Source organism: Macaca mulatta, chromosome 2 (genome assembly GCF_049350105.2).
Source record: "Macaca mulatta isolate MMU2019108-1 chromosome 2, T2T-MMU8v2.0, whole genome shotgun sequence".
Classification (NCBI taxonomy): domain Eukaryota; kingdom Metazoa; phylum Chordata; class Mammalia; order Primates; family Cercopithecidae; genus Macaca; species Macaca mulatta.
Genome location: NC_133407.1, coordinates 50,235,001 through 50,248,490, shown reverse-complemented (window position 1 = coordinate 50,248,490; position 13,490 = coordinate 50,235,001).

Here is a 13,490-nt window from a genome sequence, read left to right as displayed (position 1 = left end):
ATGAATATGTAAAAATCATCCAGGGCTTGCTGACTGAATTTTATGGTTGAAGTTGATTTACTCGGTTACCACAGTTTCATGTGATTATAGTAAAGTTACACAGTTCAGTTACTGAACCATAAGTGGACATTTTATTCACTACATGTGTTAGAAAATACAAAGACTTTTAGTTTGCAATTATACTAGAAAACAAACTTTGACTGATATGCAAAGTGAGAATAGTTATACATTTTGGCCCAGCACTGGAATTTTATTATGTGCTTTAATTAAAATTTCAGTGTGACACCTTCATTCCATATCACACCATATTTCTAGAAAGGATACCACATGATATGAAGTTATTTTATTTTGTCTATTTGTTTATTAAAAAGAAAATTTCTACTTTTTCTTTTTATACACTTGTTGTGTTTAGTATTTCAAGATAAACAAAACAAAGCTATTTATGCATGTTTTGAAAATACCCAGTTGATTCTATCAGGCTTAGTAGATAGATAAAATAAAACATTCTTCAAAACTTAACTTTTGGTATCTTCAATTTTCTGATTCAAGTCCAACTACCTAAGTCTATATACTATAAAGGCATTGGTATATATACAGTTTAAAAATCTAGAAACCTTGACATATTCATGGAATCTAAAATTTATGAAAGGACAGGCCAAGACCAGTTCTTTTTTTATAGAATAGATAAATTGGCTAGTGTATAGGCCTAGTCATAAAAATACCACTGCATCAAACAGATGGTGGTCAAGAGGAAAGATTTTGTTGTGGAAATATATTAAGACTTGGGATACTGTAGACAGAACAAACAGGAAGGAAGATTAGGAACAGAACAGAATTTAAGAGTCAGATTGTCAGGTCAAAGTCAGACTCACCACAGAGCGAAGCCAGGTTGGTAAACTAAGGTCAGGAACCCTGGAGGTCAGAGTCAGGAAGGCAATGAGAAGTGTTATGATTCAAGCACACAGGCTGAGACAAGGTGGGGCCAGAGAGGCCAGACACTAGGAGATGATGCCTGGGGTTCTCTAACATCTGGTGGCCCCTGCTGACTTTAGTTCCTCCTGACCCTGGCTCTTAGGTTAACCCCTGCACACCCAGTATGCTTACTTCCTACAGAGTTCTAGCATTTAATTTTAATGCAAAGTTGGGTGACATCAAAGGCAACCTCATGCCCTGTGTTTCAGTAGCCTCTTTTTAATGTGTTTTTACTTGTGTGAAGAAGCATTAAGGATCTTAGCCTTTTATAACATATTCTAGAAAATTATTTCCAGAAACAAAATGTAAACATCCAAATAACTGATATTTCTTCAAATGACCGTGAAAAAAAATATATATATACACACATATATGCACAAACACATATATTTAAATTGAAGAATGTTAGTGCCTTTGAAAAGGATCGACATTATAAATGACTGCCAATTTTAATTAAAGTAATGTATATCCTTTACTTAATGTATACTACAATGGTGTTGCCTGTAACTTTTTAAAAAAGGACATAGATGAATTCTTTTACTTATATAGTGACCTGTGGACTTAATTTTCCTGAAATCCAATTTCTTTGACCGTGAGTTACTTACTCTTCCCCTATGGAGATTGAATATGCATTAACATTTGTTTCTGTGTGCTTTAAATGTTTGCATTATAAAATTTCATTATATGCTTATATTTAGACACATACTTTCTATAAATGCCAATAACAAAATACAATATATACATAGAAGAACTTCCTTTGAGAAACTTTAAAAATATTTTTGTTGTATAATTTTTCAGCTTTTAAAATAACTATTTTCACCACCTCTTCTTATAAGCAAATGTTCTAGTACCCAAACTCAATAAGTCATCCAAATTGCTTCTTAAGTTAGTGAAGAAGTCTTTCTGGGTTTGCAGACTCAGTCATGTGATAAGCTAAAGCAATGAAGTAATAAAAGTGATAATGCTACTTTACAAGATTGAGAACCTATAAAACATGTAAATATTCTGTGCTGTGCCAACTAAATTTGTCTTGATTTCTCTAATAAAAAAGGCTTTTGTTTGAAATAAAAGTGAAGGGTAGCTTTGTTAAATATTAAATTCTAAGAGATTAAAAATATAATTTCCTTTCCTCCTCTTGGTATTTCTCTTATTCTATTGCGTGGCATTCTTGGAAATCACTATTGTATTGTTTATTTTTTAAATTAAAATGCTGTTACAACTGCAGTGTTTTTGCGATGTATGAATATTTTATTGCATGATGAAAAAGAATGATTGTGAAAGACTTAAAATGCTCAATTTTTCATTTAAATATTTTACAAGGAAAACCCTACTGAGATAGATCTTTTCATGAGTGCCCTGGTGGGCCTCACAGAAGGTAGATATAATATATATAGTTCTACAATCCAGTGCATTTCAATTTTATAAAACAGAGGGACACAGATGGCTTTCTGTTTTAAGTGGAGTGCTAACATCTTACCTGGGTGCCATATCTCCAACCCAAGGTTGCCCTCCATGAAGGTAAAAAATGACTGAGCTGTTCTAAAGAGCCCAAAGCCCTCTGTTCTAAAGTTACTTATTTATTTTGAAAGAATGATAATGGACCTAATGGACCAAGTATTTTGTTTATGCACATGGGAAAGTTTGACTTATAACGTCTTTTATTTCCAGGTACTTCTTTATAAAGAAGAAACAAATTTTTATCTCAGATGAGGCAGTCATATTTATGTTACTTTTATAGCTATTAAGTTTATAAATATTGTTTTCCTATAAATTTCAAACAAATTAAAAAGCTGGCATGGAAATTGGTGTAGTTTAATTCCAATTTAGTTATTTCTCCCCCCCAACTTACAAACATTTGTGGGATTTTCCAAACAATTTGAGTTCAATAACAGTGTTTATAGCCATAATACTATAATATATATTTTATATGTATGAGACGCAGACATGAAAAGCAGTACTAATTTTTGATAGATAAAAAAGCCTACTGTTGAACAAAACTGATGACATTTTCTGATAGAAAAATTAATTTTATTTAATCATGGCAGTATATGATATTCAGACTCTAGGGGTGAAATAGCCAGACTTTTGCAGGATTTTTAAAAAGTGAATAAAAGGGGAAATGGTTAAAAAATAAAATATTGAGCTGTTGTTTATACAGAATACTAAATTAATAGTATTTAATGTCTTTTGATTTTGCTATTTATATTACAGAATTCTTATTACATATTAGTAAAATTCATGTATTTAAATTTTAATATTAGCAAAAATTATTTAATGTGTTTGAATTCTAATGTGCAAGAGAAGTGATAGGAAATGTTGTTAGCATTTGTAGTCATAGCATTTATGTTGGTGAAAATGTTTAACCTTTATTATTTGTTCTAGTGTAGAACTCCAGAGATTCAGTTGACTTGGTCATTTCTGTCAAAACATAAGTAAAAATATTTAGCAGCCTCACTTCTTTTTTTAATTTCAATAGGTTTTTGGAGAACAGGTGGTGTTAGGTTACATGAATAAGTTCTTTAGCGGTGATTTCTGAGATTTTGGTGCATCCATCACCCGAGCAGTATACACTGTACTCAATATGTACTGTTTTATCCCTCACCCCGCTCCCAACCTTTCCTCCGAGTCCCCAAAATCTGTTGTATCATTCTTATGCCTTTGTGCCCTCATAGCTTAGCTCCCACTTGAGTGAGAATATACGATGTTTAGTTCTCCAGTCCTGAGTTACTTAATGCTTCACTTAGAATAATGCTCTCCAATTCCATCCAGGTTGCTGCAAATGCCATTATTTTGTTCCTTTTTATGACTGAGTAGTTAGCAGTGTCACTTCCCAACATAAGCCTCTGTAGTTCCAGAAAGTACCTGTTTCTAAAGATGGTGTCGAACTCACTCAAGAATTGATTATATAAAGAGGGTTTAAGTTTAATTCAATTATGTAATTAGTTTCCCAAACATCCTCAATCCTGAGAATCACCTGACAGCATTGTTTAAAGCACGCATTTACAGACACCTTTCCTGGATTGAACAGGCCTGGGAAGGGACTCCCAAGCCTGTATGTTAAACAAGCACTCTAGGTGATTCTAATAATCAGACAAGTTAGAGGAATACTATTTAATACAATGTGATTTACTGATACAAAAGATCTTTAATACAAAATCTATCCTGTTTACTAAGAGTCTCTGAGAGTGTAGTCACTGAGAATGGTAAAGTCAACACAGATTGATTAAACAATTTACCACTAAGATGGGAATTAGCCAGGCATTCATATTTTTATACAAAATTTAAAACACTTTGACAGCTACCTTTGAACATCATGAGACAAATGAACTATCTCACCATTCCAAGTTATTGCTCTTAACTTGAAGACAGGAAAAGCAATGGCTTCAGAAATTCATTAGTGTCTCAGTAGTTGTGTTTCCTTGTCATAAGGATAATATCTTTTTAGCATGCGCTAGCAAAATATTCTTCCTTTGTCGTATCTTAGTAATCTTTGTCTTTGAGAGAATAATCTTTTTTCAAGTCTCCTGAGCTAATCATAAGCAGCCATAAACCCAGAGTCAAATATATAAGGATGAATTTTAGACTGAATAAGTGAATATAATTACACCTCCCTATCCCCCATCTAACACATGTTTTCTGTTGTATCTAATTTGTTCTCTCTCATCTCATGAAGAAACGAAACTTGGCTGTTAATTTTCTTGGCTTCCATTTTCTTGACAACTTTCTGGAAACAAAAATAAACATAGATTTGGACAGGATTAATACAGACTATAGCAAGCACTAAATTCACTCTTGAAGAAAATATCATTAGGGAACTTAAAAAATTCTTTAAGCATATTTTGATTTTTTGATGCTAATCAGAAAATGTGTGCTTTCTTTCTCTCTTTGTCTTAAATATATATATGATGTGCTGGAAGTATGTGAGCATACACATGTGCAAGTTGATGTGCATACATGGAGAGATTCTAGAGCAAGTTAAATTGCTGTGTATGTGAAGCAGCAATACATTTATCTTAGAAAACTTTCTTACGAATAAGCCATTTAAATCTACCCACTTTAGGAATAAAGTACGTAGGAATATTGTAAATTACAGGCAAAAGAAATAATCATTACAATATTTTGCACTTGCAAGTGAGAGGCAGTTGTTGAGTGTTTGAGTACAGCCTCTAAAGCCAGACTTTCTTTGCTCAAATTCTGGTTCTGCTTCTTACTTCTTGGTGACCTCGGGCTAGTTACATAATATGGTTGGGTCTCTGCTTTTTCATCTATAAAAGAGGATAGTAAGGGGTCGGGCGCAGTGGCTCACGCCTGTAATTCCAGCACTTTGGGAAGCCGAGGCGGGCGGATCATGAGGTTAGGAGATCGAGACCATCCTGGCTAACACGGTGAAACCCCGTCTCTACTAAAAATCCAAAAAATTAGCCAGGCGTGGTGGCGGATGCCTGCAGTCCCAGCTACTCGGGAGGCTGAGGCAGGAGAATGGCGTGAACCTGGGAGGCGGAGCTCACAGTGAGCCGAGATTCCGCCACTGCCCTCTAGCCCTCTAGCCTGGGTGACAGAGCGAGACTCTGAAAAAAAAAAAAAAGGATAGTAATAATAGTAGTACTTATCTTATAGGATCCTTGTAAGTATTAAGTGCACTAATATATGTAAAGTTCTTAGGAAAGTGCCTGACACATTTTCAGCACTTAATATATATTAGATATTATGTTTATGCTCATATACGTACATATTCAGGATATTAATTACATATTTTTCCCTGCAAGAAGTGGACACTTTTCAGAGTGTCATGAAAAGTATCATCCAAATAAGTTGTATTTGGTATAAGTTATAGTCTTTCTAAAGTTCAAGTCCTGAGAAAATGTACTCTTTAACTCCTTTATTCCTTCTCTATCACGTTTTCCTCTTGTATATTTTATTGTGCAAGAAACATTTTGTAAATTTTGTTGATAGGTTCTGAGCATTATGCCTTTTGTTATAAACGAATACTGATGAATCAGCCTTCACTAAATACATAGTGATTATGACTCAAGGAATGCAATTCTGTTCATGGTATTAGCCAAACCTATGTGGAAATTAGTTTTGTCATAATAGGATTTACCTCTTTTTCATTTGCTGACAATCTGGACCTTATAAACTGAATGTTGAAAAATGATTGTTTACTATAGGAAGATATTCTTACAATGTCTGTATCTAGCTAAAACCAATTAACCATAAAATATGTATACAGATCCAGGAAAAGATGTGTTAGGCATAATTTGAAGTAACTTTAAATTACAGATATAGCTATATATAGCTTTTATTTTTCCAGAAAATTAACTGTGAAAATATATGATACATAATGTTTGAAAAATATATTGTTTACTAAAAGCCAAAACAAACATCTAGTCAGACTTTATGTAGTAAAAAATTCAAACCTTATGTATCATTAGATCTGTTTTTCTAAATTATAATTTCAAGTAGAAATTACATTTTAGTAGCTCTTCATACAATAATAGAAATTATTTTATCTCTCTTCAGTGTAATTTCTAGTCTAGTAAGTTTGAGTTTGCTTTAAAAACTCGTAGTGGAGTCAGTTCATTTCTATCAGTATTCATTCAAATCCACTATTTTAATCATATATTTCTTATTCTAATAAAGATTTTGTATCATATAAAATATAAAATTATATATGTCTGTAGGCCTCAAAAGGTTCTTTCTCTTGGTAAAATGTCATCCCTGTATAGTTGTTACAGGATTGTCCCCATTCTCCTAAAGGCCTATCTGATTCTAAAATATATAGGCGTTTTGATGTCTTTCTCAAATAGCAGCTATAGGAAAACATTTTGATTTTTTGATGTTAATGAGAAAATATGTGCTTTCTTTCTCTCTTTGTCTTAAATATATACATGATGTGCTGGAAGTATGTGAGCATACATGTGGGGATTTTGAAAACAGCTAAGAAATCCTCTAACCTATAAACACAGCAGCAAGAAGCCATTGCATAGGATGACATTTCAGATCCAGAATGCTTGTTTTTCTGGTTCATAAGCAAGAACACAGTATCACAGTGATCTGATTAGAATAACCAAGGACAGTAATTATTCCATACACCTCCTCTTTTTATAGGTTTGTCAACTACCTAAGCTTACCCCTCTGGTAGTTATCACTGGTGCAAGCCTCTTTCTGAGGCAGAGGGTTCTTTCTTGCTAATGGTCCTGAGTTAGAGACCATTGCTTTTTAAACAATGATGTTCATACAAATAACCTACACTTAGGGATACAGAAAAAAGTTACTGATTCAATAAGTCTGGAAGACTGAGATACTTCACTCCTAACAATGTGGTGCCAATGTTGTTGGTTTATGTAGCAGGAGAAGTACTTTCCGTTTTTTAGGAAGAACTAGAAAGGGACTTTGGTTCTCAGTGAAATCTAGGCTTGCTCTGGCTCCTGATTCATTGTTTGGCTAATTGAAGAGGAAATGGTGGGTGATCTGAAGAGTCGGTGATCATATACTCATGTAGGGTGTCTCCTGTTGCCCTGTCTAGGACAGAATATCTTTTTGCCCTCAAAGATAATTCCCCTGGGGTTAAGAAGAGCAGGGAAGATGGTGTGGACAGGCGGAGGCCTCGTAGAATTCAGATGGTAACCAGAGAGAGAGGGAAGGGTATGTAAGTAAAGAGAGAATAAATAAAATCCTACGTGGTGTATCTGATTTAGAAATTAGAAAGAAAATGGTGGCTAGAGGACTGAGATTTCCTGTGGCAATATGGCAGAATGCAGAGAACATGAGGACTTTTCAGTTATATTTATACTTGAATTTAGTTTTGGATGTCTTGAATCTCCTACTTACACAGTGAGTAAACCTGGACAAGTCACTGCCCTCTCAGACACAACTAATTTATTAGTTTTAACCAGAGAGAATGATAACTGCCTTTACAGATAGATTTAGGGATGAAACAAAAGCAAACATCAACTGCCAAGAGCCATAACAGTGGACTTTAAAAGTAACCCAGATTATAGCACATTTGATAAATGTTTGTTGAATGAGTTTTCTTAAATGAGTTCGCCTTGGCACTTTGAAATAGTCTTCTCTGGCCTAGCTAAATCTACTGGTGGCAATTGCTACAACCAACTATCACTCTTTTATTTTTGGGTGCTGCTATTAGATTTAAAATGTCTTTTCTCTGGATGAGAATTACAGTGACTCTTTTCCATGCCACTACCTCCTTTACTTCATTCTTTTTCAACATTCTGTTCAGCATGTGCAGAACCTCAGGGTCCCTCCATGCTGAGGACCTCCAGTAGAAGGAGGTGGCAGCCCCTGTCATCTTCTCCTGCTGGCTGGAGAGGAGAGTGGGTGTATGTTTATGTGACGAACTGAGTAACAGATTGAATAGCAGCTTCACTTTATTCAAGCTCTGCTCCTCACCTGTGAGTAGACACACTGGTTTTTATTTTTCTCTTGTTCCCTGGCAACGTGTCAGTGGGGTAGCAAAATACCATGGCAGGTTACCTATTTGTAATGCAAATGAAGTTTTTGAGTATGTGTTGCTTTGGTCTTTTTTTTTTTTTTTATGTGGATTGTTAATCCATAACACATTGCTGCTACTGAAACAAACCTGGGCTTTCTAGTGTCAGAGCGTCCAGGGCAGAATCGACAGATTCCTACTTTCTTTCCTTGAAGAGTTTTATGGAAGTGGAACCTGTCAATTGTCTTAGTTTGGGTAAACCTATGTTACATTCCTAGGTTCTGGGATTCTTAAGAGGCAGGAAGGCTTTACATTTCCGGTGGCTCATGAAAACTGATAAGACAGGTTGTTAAATTTCTTTTTAATATAAAAGAAATGTTCAGGCTATATTTTGGAACTATAAAGAATGAATATTAATATTGAATATGACAAATATTTGATTCTGGCCTCTATTATAGATCCTTTTGTTTCTAATGTTTTGTGAGCACTTACTGTATGCCAGATGCTCTGGTAGGAGCCAGTGTTACAAAACAAACAAACAAACAAAAAAAAGCAGAACCAATTTCCTGCCTTCAAGAAACACGAAGTCGCTGATAAAGTGCTGCAATAACGCCTAGGGTCAGGGAAGTTATACTGATTTGGGACAGGGAATGGTGGCCAGCAAGGCTCCTTGGTGAAAATGACAGAGGCAGTAGTAAAGGTCAGTGGATAAAGAAACAAGTTTTGGAAACAGACAGTTATGGGGTATCAAATTCTAGCTGTGCTACTTATAAATTGTGAGGCTGAGGCCCTACAGCAAGATATTTGACTTCTCTCTACACCTTGGTTTCTTCATGTACAAGATACAGGCAAAGATGTCTACCTGATAGGCTAGTGGCGGAGTTTAAATGCAAACAAATGTAGACCTGATTACAGTATTAACACATGGTAAACACTCAATAAAGAGTAGCCCTGCCAACTGTTATAATGTGTGTTGACATTTATGGTTTTATTTGAATGAACAAATGTGAAAATATTTTTACAACTTCAAGTTTCGTAGACCTTTCATGGCATCTGGTAATCTCTCCTAATAGTAATCATTCATCGAATCTGTTTTTCTCTAAGAATCCTCCAAGTGTACAGATAATCAGCTTTATTACCTGCTATATTTCCAAAATTGCTGCTCACAGTACAGAAACAATTGTAGGAAAAAACAATTAGAGGAGATGGCATATATGAGAAATCATGACATTTTGTGGTAACTTTGGCACATAGTTTTAACGGTTATTTGTATACATGTGAAAGATGGGTTCTTAATGAGAGTTTGAAATAATCTGACCTGGGGATTCTTAATGAGCAGAAAGGCTCATTAAGGCTCATCTAAGGGATGATGAGGGTAATATTTGGACATTGCAAAACATGCCACCTGTTTGCATATATTAGCTTAAGCCATTTTTTAACAGCACATTAAAATTGGAATCCACACAATGAACTCTGGATAGTAATGAAAGTAGCTGCAGCAGCTTCCACCCAGTGTTTGCCTAATTGGACCAATAAGCTCAAGGCTCCTAGCTGAGGATTGTTGAACTATGTAAAAAGATGCGCCGGCTATAGTTATAAATGTGCATAAATTAATATATACTTGGGTGACAGAAATGTGTAATTAAATCAATAGGTTATCATTACTTGAAGTAAGGGTGTTTCCTTTAATTACTTTCTGATTTTCACAAACCAGTGTACTCATTGAGCACAATATTGGTCGTTAGATACTTTCTATCACAATATTTTTGAAAAATGAGTGTGTTTGCGTGTTTATGTTGTCCTGATTTTCTAGTTTTACAAAGCTTCATATTATAAATATAGGAAAAAGTAAAATGATAACACAGGTTGTACTTTCAATATATTGATTTTTTTTTTGTATAGATAGGAAAGTAGTGTGGGGAACTTTGACCTTTTTTACTGAAGCATCTACTTGCAAGAGTTCTTTAGAAACCTATGCAATACAACTTACCATGAACAGGACAAGGTTAGAAACACTGCCTGATTAATATACATTTAAAAGTAAATAGATGACTTAAGTAGTGATGATTACCATAGTATCATGGAATTCCAAGCCCTCCTAAAAACTGTGTTCATTTAGAACACATTTTAAAATCTGTGATTAAAAAAATTTGTGAAAACTCTTGTCTATGTCATTGAGAAGTCTTTAAACTAGGTTTACATCTTGTCTTAAAAAGAGGATTAGTTGCTATTGGAAGCACCCTCTCTATTATGTCTTTATTTTCTCACTAAATGTAAATCTAATATATGGTCTTCAGAAACATATCACTAGACTTATATCAAAACATCAAATTCTGACAACAAAAGTAATGTAATTAACTTAAAATTAAGACAAAACTATGATAAAGTAAAAATTAATTATTCTAATTTTATAATCAAGTAGTTTTAACTGTTATAAAAATGAGAATAGTTAAAGAAATAGAACTTGAGGAAAATATATTTTATTGTAAGAGTAGTGCTTTGTTAATGTAATATTATTGATGGAGGAGAGTTGAAAATTAATACGTGTCTGTTAGACAAAGGCTGGAGTTGTTGCTGCAAGCCATAATAATTGATTACATGAGTTCATTTGTCTAATGGAGAGCACAGTTACAAACCAGGAGATATAGTCTTTTTTGATTCAGACCTAATTCTTACATGGGAGATTCTGTTATTTCCTTAAAGTGAGTGTGATAGCTACATAGGACAATTTTGTTAATTTAAACAGTTTTAACTGTTGAATATGTCTAAATTATACCACTCATTTGCTTGAGATCATTTAAAATAAGAATGCATTTATGATATTAAGAAATTCTGTAATATATGATGTTCTAAGTTTGCTATTCTTCCTCTAGTCTTTAAAATTGACTTCTAAGTTTACTTTTGGACAGGATAATTATTCTGACAGCATTACTTTTTATTTTGCTGTTGACACTAATTCTTACTGTTTAGTAAGTAAACTGAGTTGACATAATGAAGTTAATCATTGAGATTTTCAATATAATGTATCATGTTTTCTGGGGCCCTTAAATGAGCCTTTATCAGCAAAAACTGGTTAGAACATGTATCACTTTTTCTTTAGGAGGTTTGAATAATAAAAATCTCTTCCTTTCCTTTTTATTGGGGGAGGGAAAACCCACAAGACATATCTGATTTTTCTTGACAGTTGCTTGGGGAAAAAATTGTAATAAACAATACAAGTTCTGTGTGCAATGGTTGAAAGCTAATTGCTTTGTAGAAAAATAGATTGTAGTTGTGAGTATCCTCAACGATGAGGCCTTGCTTGTGAAGATTCCAGCCTCTGAAAATGCAACTTTTCTCCCCCCTTTTTTTTGCTGGATGAACAGCCTAATGTTCCATGCATTGTACTAGAAGTAGCATTTTATGCAACATTGGAAGAGTCAATTAATTTGCATAATTTCATGAGTATTACCATGACTTTAAGGTAGGCTAGCTTGCTCAGGAGCCTTGTCTGCCCAATTTTTTTTTTTTTTTTGCCATTTTGACAAATTAATCATTTTTAAAAACAATTAATTATACTTATGACAAACTGAACCCCATACCCAAGGGTCCTAAATTTTTATAGCAGAAATCTAATATTAATGTGAATAAGATCAGTGATTTAGTGAGTACCTTAACAGTCAACAATGCCTAGGGCTGAACAAAATTAATATTTTGTTTCCCATCTGGAGACTTCAGTAAAATTAATGAGGAAGGGGGGTTTATTGTAATATATAATAGCTACAAATTCACTATTTTCAAACTGAGCATTCTGTTTACATCAGAGCTCGGATATTTTTTGTAGTTTTCAGCAGAGTGGGTTGACAGAATCTGTTATCTTCCTGAAGGAAAAACGAGCACTAATTACTTCTAATGCCCTGCCCCTATTGGACTAAGTAAGAAATTAATATTAATTTAGATGATATATTTAGTGATCAACATAATTTTTTTGAAAAAAATTAGTTTTAAATAAGCATAATCTTAAATATTGTTAAAAGACTGAATGAAACATGGCAGCATTAAATATTAATTGCATAAATGACCAAATATGCCAACATAAGAAAAAATCTGGAATTTGTTGTTTCTACAAGGAATTCTATGCCAGTCTGGTAACAATATGGGGATATTTTCTGAAAAAACCTGCCTGCTTCATTTCTTTTTGAATTTGTATCTTTTGAAATAATGCTTGGGGATATAGGGCAGTCCTGGATTAAGATGATATTTAGAATTTAGTGAAAGAAATACAATAAATCTAGCCCAACACATTTGGATGAGTTTCCAAATGCTCTAACATCTATTTTAAAACTTAGGTTAAGTTCCAACCTAGGTAGAAAGAACTGTTTACATTGGTGAATATTTCCATGGAGTTACAAAAAATCAAATCTTCAGTTCTTAGAGTTATTTATTTTGGTTCATATCAACACTGAGTAGCATTTGTAAAGTTGCATTTTATTTGTGTTTTAATTTCTACAAAATGTCTCACAAGATGTTTCTCATCTTTGAAAAAAACTGCTGGTAAAAAGAAAGCTAGAGTCTAAGTATACTGAATATGCATGAATCCTCAATACAGCTTGGGTTGTGTATGTACATGTATGTATATGTTGCTTGTGTAAATATCATAGATAAGGAATAAGTTTTTGACATCCAGAGAAATTATTGCATAAGGCTCTAGTCTAGCCCAGTGGTTCAATTGTGTATATATTCTGTCACTACATCATGGCAATATATACTTAGTTTTAGTAATCAATACATATTTCAATTTAAATAGCCAATCACTTGGTAAACTTCTAGAATTTACTCAACACATCAAATTATTATTTCTCTTTTTTGTATAGTTAAAAAAGAAATCTAATGGATCTTATATTTTGCAAACAAAAATTCTCCTCTAAACGTTAATAAAACAAAGCATCTACATTCTGTGTAAATCTGCATTATTAATTCACTGTAAAATAGATCCAGTTGGAGTACTTGTTTTTGCATTAAATTAAGCCTTTGATGTTCTTTAATGCTTTGATTTAGCCTCGAATTTGTCAGAGCACAAATGCACCAG